This window comes from Miniopterus schreibersii (genome assembly GCF_964146895.1).
Source record: "Miniopterus schreibersii genome assembly, chromosome: 3".
Lineage (NCBI taxonomy): Eukaryota > Metazoa > Chordata > Mammalia > Chiroptera > Miniopteridae > Miniopterus > Miniopterus schreibersii.
In genome coordinates this window covers 98959342-98973918 of record NC_138103.1, presented here as the reverse complement: position 1 = coordinate 98973918, position 14577 = coordinate 98959342, and the positions used below count along the sequence as shown (strand labels likewise).

Genomic DNA, 14577 nt, shown 5'->3' with positions numbered 1-14577 from the left:
TGGCTTGTAGATGCATCACTTCAATCTCTGCCTCCTTTTTCACATGGCCTTCTCCCCATGTGTCTCTGTCTTCTCTTCTTAGAAGGACACCAGTCATATTAGATTAGGGTCTACTCTAATGCTCTCATCTTAACTTGATGTCATCTGCAAACACCCTATTTCCAAGTAAGGTCACACTTACAAGTATGAGGAATTAGGACTTCAACATATATTTATAGGACCCAGATCAACCCACAGTACCATGGATTTTGACTCTATGTCCAGTTCTCTTTTCATAGCACACCCTTCACATTTGTGTAGCACTTTATAGATTACAAAGCCCTTTCTCTACTGATTGCAGAGTCTTATTAAGTACTTAATTACATTGGATCTCCCTAACAACCCTGGGAAGTAGGTACTGTCTTATTGATAAAAACTGAGATTCAGAGAAGTAATAGGTTTTGCCTAAGCTCACTGGGACAATGAATGAAACAAAATGTCACGCCTTGTTTTTCTCAAACCATATTCTCTGCCTTTATGCCCTAAGCAAGAATCAGCCTCCAGAGTGGGTATTCCATTGGTCAAGTCCAGCCATGCGTGTAGAGTGTAATTCCACCTGCAACGCGTGACCTGACCAATCGCCAGAGATCTCTGTGGCTCTTTCCTATGCGGGTGATCAAACATGTAGAATTGTATAAATTATTTATTCTTTTGACTTAAAGTATTAAACAATGCAAAGAATGTCTGAAGATAAAATACAAGTTCTGTTCAAACTTTTACCTTTAACTTTGGTAGTTTGAATTATGATAAAGGGACAAAGCATAAATGTTTCCTTGGACTCAAGGTCATTGCAGGAAAACACAAGAAGGTGAGGAGAAAAGATGTGGAGGTGAAAATAGTCCATGTGACCTTATAGCATAGCATGTAGGGTGGGGAATCGTAGGAGATAAGGCTTGTAGTGGGGCAGAAACACACTTTCAAGAAAGCTTTTAGCCAAGCTACAGGGAACTTGATCCTGTGAGCAATGGGAGGGTGGTGGTAGAGTGACTTAACCAGGTCTGCTTTCAGATGGATAACTGGCACAGCACAGGGATGGATGGAATGGAGAGAATGAGAGTTAAGAGGTGCTTAGCTCTGTTTTAGCAAGGTAATGCCAACTACACTGAGGAAATGAGCAAACAGACGTGAAGTATATGCAAATAGCAAATATTTGAATGATTTGGTAACTATTATGTGGTGTGAATGGGTGGAAAGATTTCAGGACAAAGTTTCTTCTTGAGAAGTAGCCCGGGTAATAGAGACATTCACAGAGGCAGGAAACAAAGACATGGGCACTTGGGGAAGAAGTTGGGAAGATATAATCAAGGTCATACTAAATTTTAAGTGCTCATAAGGCATCCAAGTCTATGTGGCCAATTGATCATAGGAACACAGGCCAACTCATTTGGTGGTTATTGGTATATTTTTGGCAGTCACTGTCACAAGGCATTGGAGTGGTTCCTCCATACAAAATCCTAACTTACTTCTGTTATTCAGATATTAACTGTGATCTCCCTGTTTCCTAAGATTTAAATAAGACCCCCAGCTCTTTACTGTACACCCTATGCGAGTACAAGTCCTTCCCTAAAATTCCTTACAGCCTTATGAAGTGAGCTCTTGCTGCTTCTGGAGTCCATACATCATATTATGGATTGACTGTCCCATGTGGCCTGTCCAGATTCCACTCTGTGTAACCCAGGACGGGCAACTGGCTTCTCACTCAATTTCCACCCGGGTTTTGAGATTTTACTAAGGATCTCAGAAAACGGGGAGGCTTTATGATCATAACAACGCAGATAATTTAAAATTGAATCCTAATTAAAAATCTTCCGGCCTAGGCTGTCTCCCCCTGACCACATCTGTATACTTTCACCCCAGCTTCCATCCCTCCACCTCCTCCTACTCCTCTCATCTGTTTTCATCCCTTGCCCCCCTATTGCCTGGAGACTCTGCACTCTTTTGTAGATTATGACACCAATCTCGTCACCTCTCTCCTGGCCCCAAGCCTTCCCTCAGCTGGTCTCAACAAAGTATTCAACAGAATGGAAGGCTTTTAGCACCGCCTTCTACAAAAGTGAATTGTTCTGGCAAATAAATAACTTACCATCTCATATACTTAAAAATAAGGGAGTTATATACACATAAGGATGGATTGTTTTCAGCTTTACCCCATAGGGCCCCCAGATTTTGAGGAATCCCTGAGGGTCCACCAGTGGTGGGGAAGAGACAGGTGGCGCCTGGGGTCAGCAGCTCCAATTTTCTCTACACCTGGGTTGAAAGCAGCTTCCTTTCTAACTTGTATATATTAGGCATGAAAGGAGCCTCTCCACTGTCCCTCCAGCTTCGCCTTCTCTTGTGCTTGGAAAAACACACCGTTTCATACAACACACCTGCTTGGCATTTGGCCAAGAGCCATACCCTGATTTCACCTGTGTAGGCAATGGCCCCTGGCAAGTCAAGAAGAAAAATCTACTCAAGGAATAAATGACCTTCACTTTCTCTCCTATGGCATTTTATGCAGGTTAGGACTTTGCAAGTTATAAGTTGAACTGCTTTTTGGTTACTTATGCTCTAGGACAGTGTTACCAAAGTAGGACTTGGGGTAAAAAAGGTCAAATAAGTTTGGAAAATGTTTTTATATATTATATCTACACAGCTCTCCCAAGAGATTTGCAATGCACATTAGCATATAAAAGTCCCTAGCAAGTACTTTAGTGGCAGATCTTTTTTAAAGTTAACTAATTCAATGTTTTTTTAAGCGCTTCATTTTTTTTCAGACCACACTTGTTAACAGCCCATGAAATTAATTTTTAAAAACTGTCCTCAGCCATCTGCCCTTATTCAGAACTTCTCACTAGCCTGTGGCTTTTATATCTAGAACAGTAGAGCAGTATCCTTGAAAAGGGAAAGAGAAGTGGGTAAGGAGAGAATTAAGAAAGCACACACAAAGACACTCTATGTGGAATCAACTTTTTTTCTTTAGGATTATGCAAAATACTTGCAAATGTATTTAAACATGGCCGTGATACTTGTTCTGTAAGCATTCTTGAATGGAGTTTAATCTCAGAAGAACCAGAAAGACCTCTTTTTGAACCAGCTGCAGAGCCTATATCTGAGCAAGGGGTCAATGTGAAGCTCAGAGGTCTTGTTTTGTCTTGTTTGCATGCATTTCAGCTTCCTGGGTGAGGTCTAGAGGAAAAGTCACTGTCAACTGTTGCCTAGTGTCTTGCAAAAGTAATTGACTTACCTCTGAAACAGTCACTGAAAGAACTTGACTCCCCAAGAACACGTTACCTCTCTCCTCCTTGAGTGAAGAGACCCAAGAAGACTCTGCCATTTACCCCTGAGGTTGTACCACAGCTGCTCCTTCAGAAATCCTACATCAACACCAAAAATGTCATGCGCCTCTCCTTGGCCACTGAAGGAAACCACTAGGCAATATGAAGACCTTTCTGGGCCTTAAGTATTTTCATCTGCAGAATTGGGAGTTTGAACTAGATTATTTCCAAGGTCCTTTTTAGTTCCTAATTCCTACAATTCTAAGATCCTGCTTTTGACTGGTTTCTCTATAATTGTTTTGTGATGTCTCATATTTGGGTTTAGAAAATTCTGAACACATGGGTTTAGAAAACAAGTGTTTTCAGGTGTGGGTGGCTCTCAGGGAAACTAGATTTAGGTTTCATAGCTTTCAGTCTGGCCACCGGTTCCAAATACTGCAGATGTGTTTCTTACATCTTTAGCAATGCCAAAGACACACGTTTTCATTTCCTAAAGACCTATTTTTAATTTATTTTTCATACACCAGCTTTTGCACCTCACCCCCACGGAATTCACACGTTTTTAAAAAGAAGGTGTGCGGCTTGAGTCAAGTCCTTCCCTAATTTACGGAAGTTTATTAAGTTATAGGGGTTTTTTAGTTTAAAACATTTGTCAGACCACCTGTCAGGATTTTTAAGGAGCGGTGCGTCTTTGCAAATAAGTTGATGTTAAATTAATTTAGGCAGTGTTTATATAGGCCCACAATTTAGAGGGTGATGATGATAACAACAATAAGCTATTTAAAGTGTTGTCTGTCTGTTCAATTCTATGCTAACTGCTTTATATGCATTGACTGATTTAATAGTCACAAAACTTCCCCCAAAAGGACTTCCCTCCCACACGTATTAGGAAGTTACTGAAGGGGATCGGCCAGAACGGGACCTCAGGGGATGAAACTGAGCCGATTACACAGGACAGACGATACCGAAAACGCACCAGGCCAAAGTTGGGAACAAAGTGAGGTGTCAGCCAGCGGTTGGGAGGCTTGCGGTGAGCTTACTGCCCATTTAACTGTTTTCCACTGTAAGAAAACTGGGCCAGAGGAATGTTTAATGGTTGCCCAAGTCACAGAGCTAACTGGCAGCAAAGATGGGATTAAAAGCCAGGCCTCCTGGCTTGAGGCAGAATTCTGTTCTCCAGCCCCGGGGAGCAGTGAGGACAGAGGACAGTGGGATGGAGGGAAGACCAGGAGGGTCAGAGAACGTCAGGGGCAGGGGCCAGGTGCAAGGTGAGCTGGCCTCAGTCTGCTCCGAGCACAACATGACGAGGTACCTGGGGCCTGGACTGAGGGGTCAGAGGTCGGGCCTGGGGTGGGCCATGGATTTTGTGCAGGGCCAACCTTTCCCAGGGCTCACTCTCCTTCTGCCTCACAAACACAATGGACTCTATTCTTTCCATCTAATTGGGACACACCCCAGCTCATACCAGCACCCCACACAACACTTCTGCTGCCCAGTTTACCTGTCATTGCCTGGACCGGGCAGGTATGGGGCTGGCCTCTGGAAAGTTGTTTAACGGCAGCATCAGTCATCTCAGCCGCTGTGGGAGCCAAGGAAAGCCTCATCGTGAGATGGGTTGAAAGGCAGCTACAGGGAGACGTGAGAGAGCACTGGTCTCCATAAAGAGCAGCTCTCTGCCTCTGTCCCCCCAGGCCCTGTCCCCAAAAACTCAGCACACTAGAGCAGCTGATTAGGGACCAGTCTGTTCAGTAAAATGGGAAGCTGTCCCCTTGGTCTCAGATATCTAGAGAGTACGAAGGAGACCAGGAAAACCAGCGTTAGAATAACCATTGTTTACCAGATGCTTTCATCATAAGATTTTCTCTTCGATCTGTATTTATTGGAGGCCTCATTTCTTCAACAGGTATTATTTCCAATTTGCAGTTTAAGGAACTGACGATCAAAAAGCTAAACAATGTGTTTCAGTGGTGCGATGAGCCAGTGCTGGGATCAATTCAGAATCTAGGCTTTTGAACCTCTAGAAAGAGGGGTCTGGCTTAGAAATCAAAGGGAAACTGCAGAAAGCAACCCTTTTCCTAGCCCAAGGCTTGGCCAGCTGGTAAGTGCATATGGAGAGTTTGTTAAAATGTAAACCCCTGAGCACCCCTCCCCAGGGAATCTGGTTCAGGAGGCTGTGGCTCAGAGTTTTTAATTTCTAACAGACACCAGGTGATCTCACCTTGAATATGCACCATTGCTCCTGTCTGCAGACAAGCTGCATCTCCACCATCCCCACTAACAGATAAGCTTGGCTTTGAGAAATCTAGAGAGAGTCAACCCCAAAATTTATCCATCCCCTTCCCACCTTTAAATCTGTTTCCTTAAATTTTTCCTTAATCTGAGCTATGACTCCTCTACCCACAGGCCCTACCAGGTTTAAGTTCAAATTTGCTTGTTTTATCACCGAGGTGGATCCGCTCATCATTGATTTCCAGAAACTGGCCCTCTGCCCTTCTCCCCTTGCATCTTCTCTCCCTGTCTTGGAGCTGGATCCTAGGACTGTTGTGCTGCAGAAGCCTGGGCAAGGCTATGGGGAGGGGTGGTTTGTTTCCCTGGGCTCTAAGCTCATGCCCTTGGAAGAAGCCTTGGTCACTTCCAGGCTCAGTGTCCTCCACCAACACCAGTTAACCTCACAGCACTTTGCAACCCAGCTGCCTTCCCAGGCCTGATTTCCAACTGCAAAAAAGAAGGCTCTACAGCAACTTCCAACCATGAGGCTGTGTGACAGAGAAGTGATTTCTGCCTGGTCCTGCCAGGCTGTGGCAGGAGGGAGGGCTCTCTGCTTTAACAACTTTTGACCCAAGAATTTTTGAAGCAGGAGTGCACACAAAAACACTCTCTTTTATTCTGCTGATGTTGGAAGATTAAAGTATAGGCCGGTCCAGGCTGGCACCTGTTAACGTGTCTGGAGAGTTGAAGACTGGAAAGAGTTCCAGGCTGTTGGGAAGTCAGATACCCATTCAGTGCCTGGTGAGAGAGAGTGTGTGTGTGTGGTGCGTGTGTGTGGAGGAGGGTGCAGAGGGAGAGAGGTAGAAATACATATTTCTCTAAAAAGCATGGCATAGGATAGAGTTCACCCATTTTAGTGACTCTCTCTGGGTGTCAGTTTTCTTATGTGGAATTACTGGGCAGATCGAGTTTGACGTCTGAAAAGGAACCAGACTAGTGTGTAGCTGGCACTCACAGAGAGCTGAGAGCAGGTGGTTGATGGGGATGGGGGTGGCATCTGAGGGAGTAAGGACCTCTGGAGTGTCCACGCAGCAGGGATGTTTCGTCAACCAGGTCCTGGCACAATAGTCTGGGGACATCAGCCAGCAAGGGAGGGGGGAAGGAGGCTTGTTTGGGATTGGAAATGAACCAAAACATGAACCATCAGTAGATGAGCAAGTAAGAGGTATCCAAGTCCAGAAGTAAAATGGACCAGATCTGGACGGCTCCGGCCACTCGCTCGTCTGCCATCTCTCTCGGAGTGGGGAGCAAGGCCATTCATCCCGGGAGAAATAGCTCCACTCTGCAGAGACCTTCTGGCTTTAAACTGGGGGGGAGAGGGCAGAAATGTTCTGTGGTTGCCAAGTCACGGGACATAAACCTATAATTGAACACACTGAGTTGATTACCCACCATGGGAACCATGAGGCTCCCGGCGAGCCGGTGATGGGAGGGACCTCGTGTAGAACTGGGGCTTGGGTGGGTGACTTGGGGAGGCTTAAGGACGCAGAGGCTCTCTCTAGATTGGATGCTCAGAAAGCAAGGGCAATTCTATAATTGGGTGTCGCACTATGACTTAGCTGTAGGCTAGAGGGAGAATGAACTATAATTGGTAATGAAGTTGCAGTCATTCATTTTAGTCTAGACAGGTAAATGCTTGGCTATTTTGTGGGTGATCTTGTTTTTGTGCCCAGACAAAATTGCAAAGTATCCTTTCTTATTTCACCTTCCCCATGATCTTGAGTAACCTTGTAGGGAGGTTGGTGAGTAATCTCGCAGGGAGGTTGGTGTTCTGGGCGATTGTTGATTTCCGACAGGACAACCCCGTGGCCTATCTGTGAACGTCAGGCTGGCTTCCAGATGCTTTTTATTTCTTTTTCCCCTTTCAGTGCGATGTGAAGGAAGAAGGATCACCTATTTCCATGTGGTTTGAAAGCCCCTGGTGTGACTCAAGCTTCCCACATGCTTTCTCTTCGCAGTTCTTTTTCTCATTGAAACATTTGAGGCTGCATCTATGAAAGCCCAGACTGTCCTGACAATGAGGCAAATCGGAGTTGGCGATAGGCTCACCCGGGGCTTGTACACGGGAAATGTGAACTTCAAGTTGAGTCAGAGTGATGAGTAACTTCACAGGTTTTCCTCTGTGATCTTAGGTTTCTTCCTGTCTCATTGGGCGAGGGTTGGACGTGATTAACAAGTATAAGGGATCCCTGGGGGTGGAGGCTGAAGGGGATGCAGGTGGGAAGGAAATGCGAGAACAGCGCACTTTGTAAAGGGAATTGCTTATCCTTTGATATCTGTGAGCATCCCAACGTCCTTCCCAGGGTTTCACAACCCATTCGGCACGGAGGAGCAGAAGGTGAGATGGCCAGAGGTCCTGCTTTCAACTGAATTGTTGTTCTCTTGTCCCCTGTGTCCAAGGGAGGCACACTTTTCTTGGCCTTGTTTGAACGGGCATCCTGAATGCCCATTTGTGTTGGATGTACTTGGTAGACACAGCTTCGGGTGACTGACCTATTGATTACCAAGGATGACTCTGACCAGTATAAATGCTTATTTAAGTGAGGGGAGATAAACCAATCCTCTCTATCAGACAACAACGACAATAAAGAGAGCTGTAAGTATGAAATTGTCTCAGAATATCTGGCCTTGGAGGATTTCAGCAGAAAATACTCCAGGCGTCACCTGCAGACACTGACATCTGTCTGTTTGTGAGAACTCAGGTCTCCTAGCTCTCACTCTATTGTCTGGGAGTGTAGCCTTTTTCTAACTTATTTGAAAGTACTGAAAGTAATTGAATAGCTATAGGCTGGCCTGTCATAATTGATTTTTATTTGCAGAAATCACAAGTATAATATAGCTTGAATTTTGGCTTTATAATAGTCCTTCCTCTCACCCTCTCATCACTTATTTTCCTGTGGCCTCAGCTGTTAAGAGAGAAGAATCTTGTGAGTTGTTTTTGGAGCTGTGACATCCTCTCCTGACAGAGCAGCATGTGGCAGGGAGACCAGAATGTGTGACTTCATTAGTGAATGTTAAAAGCACAGACTGCCCTTTGGAATGTACGCAAGATTTGACCAGGAAAAAGCTGAGCGAACGCACCACACAGCTGCTGCTTCTCTGAGTACTAAACAGAGAAGCTGTTACCAATGTGGGTTAGCTCAGGTTCAAAAGTAAACCAGCCATGAGCATAAATAACACATAATGCTATAAAGGCCTACCCATGAAAATACAACTTTTTGATTTGGGGGGGTTCATTTTTGAAGGGTTTAATTTATATTGCCCATTTCTCCAAATCAACTACTTATAACGAGTAGCTTGTCATGAATAGATGTAGAGAGATTGGTTGAGGGCATAGCTCAGTCTAAGTGTGTCTGTTAATAGACCAGATGTGGATTCTGTGAAGACGTGCTGAATCTATTGCTAAAAAGAGTTAGGAAACTGATTTTCTTTCTGGTCTCAGTTTTACTTTTGCTGGTCAGCCGTTCAGGGTTATGCACCGAATTTATGGTCATTCACAAGCAGAGCCGGCTGCCACGAGCATTTCTACATGTTTTGTTTAAGAAGAGAAGGAGAATTTCACCTTTGCACTAACGCATTGCTCGTGGCAGCTGTGTGCTTACACGTCACCCTGTGTTCCAGCAGCCCCCAAACAGGACGTGGCCAAGGACCCTGTATCTGAGAAGCTCCTGGATGCCTGGAACCATGGGCAGGGACATTTCGATGTCTCCATGACATGGGCTGTGCGTATAAAGGCTATTTCAGTGGCTCAGCATTTTCTGCTCCACTAGGTAGCAGCTTTAAACTGAAAATGTGTGTGTGTTGAGAGGGGTGGGAGAAGTAACAGAAATAAGTAGAAACCTCGTCTTCTCTCAGCACCTGGGAGAGGACATTGTCTGAGTCCCTCTCGGGAGAGAAAGACGTTTCCCGAGCAGTGTGTCCCCATGTTCCTCCTGAGAGTACAGGACAAAGGGCTCGTCTCCCGTGTGGGGCCTTCCCACCCAGTTTATGCCTTTACACCCTTTTTGCTTTCTCTAGGCCTCATGTTTTCTTAAATGTTTTCCTTGAGGCTCTTTTCTTTTGCCATTGTAGTTGTGAAATGTGTTTGTTTTTTTTTCTTTCCCAGCATTGCATGACTTGTGTCTGTGACATTTGAGGGCTTTTGTCCCTCTATAACTCTGATAAAGATTCAGTATGGTGGGGTGGAGAGGGGAAGAAAGGGTGTCTTGGTGTCTAGGATGTTATTTATGTTGTGACTTCAGAGAATTTTAATTTCTCTTCATTAAAGTGGACCAAATCGTTTTCCCTAGGGTCCCAGCCTAAGAATCCATCCATGCATTGAGTCAACCGTCCCTCAACAAGGAGACTATATGAAGACCGCACTGTGGGCTCCGAGTGGGGACAGGAGAGGCATGGTGTAGTGTCTTACAAGAGCTGGCCCCATAACCCTTGTCCCGGGGTTACAGGGGTGTCTCCTTGGAATGTGAGATTTATATAAGAGGCGATCTGGAATGGTACAGGACAGAATTTGCTACTGAGCGGTAACATTTTGACTTGTAGACTTAATACACCATAGTGGCTCAAAGGATGGAAAAATGACGAAGGTGACTTCTACAGTGTCTCAGGACAACAAGACACTCACCTTGGCTGCCTTTTCTTTCCTCCCTACATGGTAATGTTAGGCTCAAATACCAAGCACATCTATTTTCTCTACTCAAATGAGATCTATTTCTGTGGTTGTCCAACCTTTGACCACTGAAAATGATAAACAGCCTCCTTTCTAAGGTAGAAAATTATGCTTGGTTTGGTGAACATTTCCAGGCAATAGGGTTCAGACTAGGCCAACAAGTGAGGGTTCCGTGGAGGTTTGAAAGAACAGCCGCAGACACTCAACGCTCTGTGCTTATTGGCATTATTGACAGCTATATATGGGGTGCGGGGCAAAACCATTATGTGAAAGGGCTCTCTTTTGACCACAAAATTCAGCAAGTCTCCTGAGAAAATTTAATAACTACATGGTACAAATTTTATTTAAAATTTATTGTGGAAAAGAAGTGCTTTTAGGCTCGACATTCTCTCCTGCACAGTGCACATGCCAAGATCAACTCCTCTTTTATCAAAAGTTCATATCGAATGAAGTGCATGCCTTCCTTTATTGAATTAACTTCACGACAAGGGAGCCACCTTGGGGACTTCCGAAAGACACGGAGCAGCAACCTTTAGACAAGTGTAGTTGGCCTTGGTGCTGGTTTCTCCTCTCGTCTCGTCTCTCTCAGCTTTGTAGTGAGAAGGGACACGTTTACAGCAACACGCTAGTGCGGGGAGTCCCAGCTGTTCTCGCCCCAGCTGCCTCCGAGATGTAATAACATAGGGTGGGGACTGTGCATCGCCCCGAACAGCACACACGTGTTAAGTGGCTTTCATCTTCCTGCCAATTAGACTTTTAAGGTGCCAAATGCATCTCCAGGCAACCTCTGTGACAATTTAGTATCCTTTTGAAAAGGAGCCTGAGGCAAAGGGAGATATTCGAGTGGCAAAATAGCATAGATAAAATTTACTATTTTATCCCCAAAGGAAAATGCATGTGGATACTTTAAATTGGAAACATGAGGACACAGGGATAGTCAACTGACATGAATGAGGGCTACTAAAGAGACTGGGAGTCAGAATTCTCAGCCTAAAACAGTTTCTTGACCTCAGGGTAACCGGCATTCTGGACAAATTATTTCCTTGTTGTGGGGGGGGCCGGGGCTGTCCTGTGCATTGTAGGGTGTTCAGCAGCATCCCTGGTCCCTACCACATGATTCCAGTAGCATGTCCCTCGCTCTCTCACCTTGAGTCATGACAGTCAAAAGTGACTCCAGATATTGCCGAATGGTCACCCTTTGGGGTGTGTGTGTGTGTGTGTGTGTGTGTGAGGGGAGAGAGAGAGAGAGAGAGAGAGAGAGAGAGAGAGAGAGAGAGAGAGAGAGAGAAATCCCCCCCCTGGTTGAAAACCACGGCCTAGAGCAGCCACTGCACAAAAGATCCCATGACAGTCACTTTTACTGAATTTTCATTTCTTTTCTTGTTAAACAGATGATACCAACTGCCTAGGGATCAGGGAAACATAAAATATTTAGTTATATGGCTTGCTTCTTTGTTTAAATTTACATATTCTAGTGTCTGCTGCCTTCAGATTCATCACCTTAAGGATTTCTATATCCATCCAAGTGACACAGAGGCAATTTGAATGGACAACCTCCACTTGTTCAGAGCCAAGTTTAGTAACTAAGGGGGGTGAGCCAAGCCGATGAATGCTGTTTGGAGTTAGAATCCCAGTGGGACAACAATGAGATGGCTTTTCCTTATGTGCTCTGTGAGCATGCTCTGAAGGCAATGTCACAGAGGAGTCATATGAGGATTCTGAGTCATCCTACTGTTGACGGGGTGAGGGGACGCTCGTCCCCACAGGTAGCAGGTCTGAGCGATAGCACATTTTCAGCTTGTAAGTCTTGGGGTGGTTGTTACAAAAATAAAATCCACTACTTTAGAGTCATAGAATAAGATTATCCGTGAGAAAATAGTCTTGATTCTTAAAAAAAACTTTCTTTAAATATATTTATTAGTATTTGTGTTACTTAAATCAAACAGTAGATATTTATGGAATTTTACTGAGTCTTTGCTAACTGGCTGGACTTCAGAATGGTTAAGACACAGTCGGGGTCCTCCAGGTGATTGCTGTCTCGGGGAGGGGCGTGCTCGTGAGCAGTTTATTTCAGCATCCTGTGGTAAGGGCTAAGATAAATCAGAGGCAAGTATTGACCTGGTTTGTCAGCCTAGCACTGCCACTTATAATTGTGTGAGCTGGAGGAAGTCACTTCATTTTACCTGCCTTCAGTTTCCTGGGCTTGTGAAGTGAAAGTATTGACCAACCTTTGTCCCCTCTTCCAGCATCAATGCTCTGATTTATGGTCACAGTGGCAATTTCTAAGCGCATGTGTATTACAATGTTTTGTAATGAAAATCTACTCATGGTCTCTAAATACTAACCATGAATTCCATTAGAATCATTACAAAAACAGGAAGAAATGCCCAGCTAGATGTTCATGAACGCCAACTATTGAGAGACCTGACCTGTTACTGGTAGTTCATTGTTAAAAAGTGATCACAAACCAAATGAATTATCCAGTTTTTCCCTGGACTGCAGGGTTATAATGAGCTAGATGTAGCCTCAGTTGGCCAGAAGTTGCTGTATCCTAGGAAAATGGCAAACGATGTAAAGTGAAGTAAATTGTCTATATTTAAAACTTAAGTCATAAATCCTTTATTATTTAAATTAATGCATTATTGGAAAAAATATGAGTGACATCCATAATCCTAAGTTCAAGTTTGTATGACTTTCAGGATGTCTTTTTCTGACCTCTACATTCTCAACTATAAGATGAAGGGATTGGAATGAGAAAGAATAGATTTTGAACGACTATAATAGACACATGACTATGTTCTCATTTTAGACCTTCTAACAACTGAATTTTCACTTTCGTTTTATATGTGGGGGAAAAAATGAAGCTTAGCAAAGTAAACCCACTCACCAGACTTACACAGCTCCTACGGCTTCTAACAGCTGGTATTCAGACACATCTGATTTCAGAGTGTTTCTTTCTTACCCCCTACACATCCCTCCACCTTTTGAGTTGTCTATGATTAAGTTCTGAAATTATGTGATTCTTTTTACAATGAACCCAAAGCAGTAATATGAAAGTATCACATATTTACTAACACCTGCAAAATGAAAGAAAAGGAAATGTTTATATCTACTTCCAAATTCAGGGATTGCAAATGACAACTTCAAATTCTGTTGGAAGAGTAGCTTTCCCCAACCTGTGAAAATGGCTTTCAAGGAGTGTCCCTGAATCTTATCCAGAATATTTTCATTCTTAACGTTTCAGCAATAGAGGAAAAGGCAACCCAGTTTTCAGAGGATCTCCTTTGGCCAGGGCACTCGCTAACATGCTAACATAAAAATAAACGTGGCGCCTGGCTGGTTGGGGCTCAGTGGCTGAGGTGGACCCATGAACCAGGAGGTCAGGGTTCAGTGTCTGGCCAGGGCACAGGCCCTGGTTGAGGGCTCGATCCCCAGTGGGGGGCGTGAGGAGGCAGCCGGTCAATGACGACTCTCCCATCATTGATGTTTCTCTCTCTCTCTCTCTCCCTTCCTCTCTCTGAAATCAATAAAAACATTTAAAAATAAAAAAATAAATGTGGTGTTTGGTGGCTTCACCAAAGAGCACAGCCTCCTCCATCTAGCTTTTAACTTCCTGCTCTGAGAGCCTGGGTGAGTCAAGAGTTTGTATATTAAAACTGTGATAATTCGTTTAAGATTAAAACAGTCAATTAAGCGAAATATGCATTTTAACTGTATTACTTTTGTATCGTGCTGCTTTTTTAAGCAAAACTGAAGTGGTAGAGCTACAGTTAACGCCAGCCCTGCGGTGCGGCTTCCCGCTGAGTGGCAGAGCAGTCTGTCCGTCCGTCTCTGCGCTCCTTTATTTAGCCTGCATGGCGCGAGCGAGGGAGGCCCTCGCCTTCATTCCTTCAGCTTCTCGCTCATGTTCCAGTATTGTTGAAGCAGCGCAAGCACTCACTTGGGGCACAGAGCTGGGCATGTCCTGACTCCGCTACTTGCCCTTGTGTCATCTTAGGCAGGTTCCTTTCACTCCCTGAGCCTCAGTCCCCGCTCTGTAAAATGGGAATAAAAATACACAAATAGAGCTATTGTGAAGCATAAATGTGATATCACTCAAGGTGTTTAGCTCAGTGTTTGGTCCATAGTGAGTGATCGATCAATGTTGACTTTCATCATTATTACTGACGACAACAGTTTTGTAAGGACACTCAATGGTACTCTGCTAAATTAAAGGAGTAAATACTCCTCTTTAAGAACTTAATTTCCTAGGAAGAGATTTCATTATTGAGACCAATTAAGTTTACTTTAAATAGAACCTTATTGTGCTAGAGCTTATCATTATGATTGGGATTTTTCAATAGATGT

At 44.2% G+C, this 14577-nt stretch overlaps 1 protein-coding gene across 1 annotated transcript in view; it reads left to right on the top strand.

The window, feature by feature from the left end:
• PLCXD3 (phosphatidylinositol specific phospholipase C X domain containing 3) overlaps positions 1-14577 on the top strand; it is a 121925-nt gene that overhangs the window by 75454 nt on the left and 31894 nt on the right. The gene's annotated exons all lie outside the window — the stretch shown is intronic.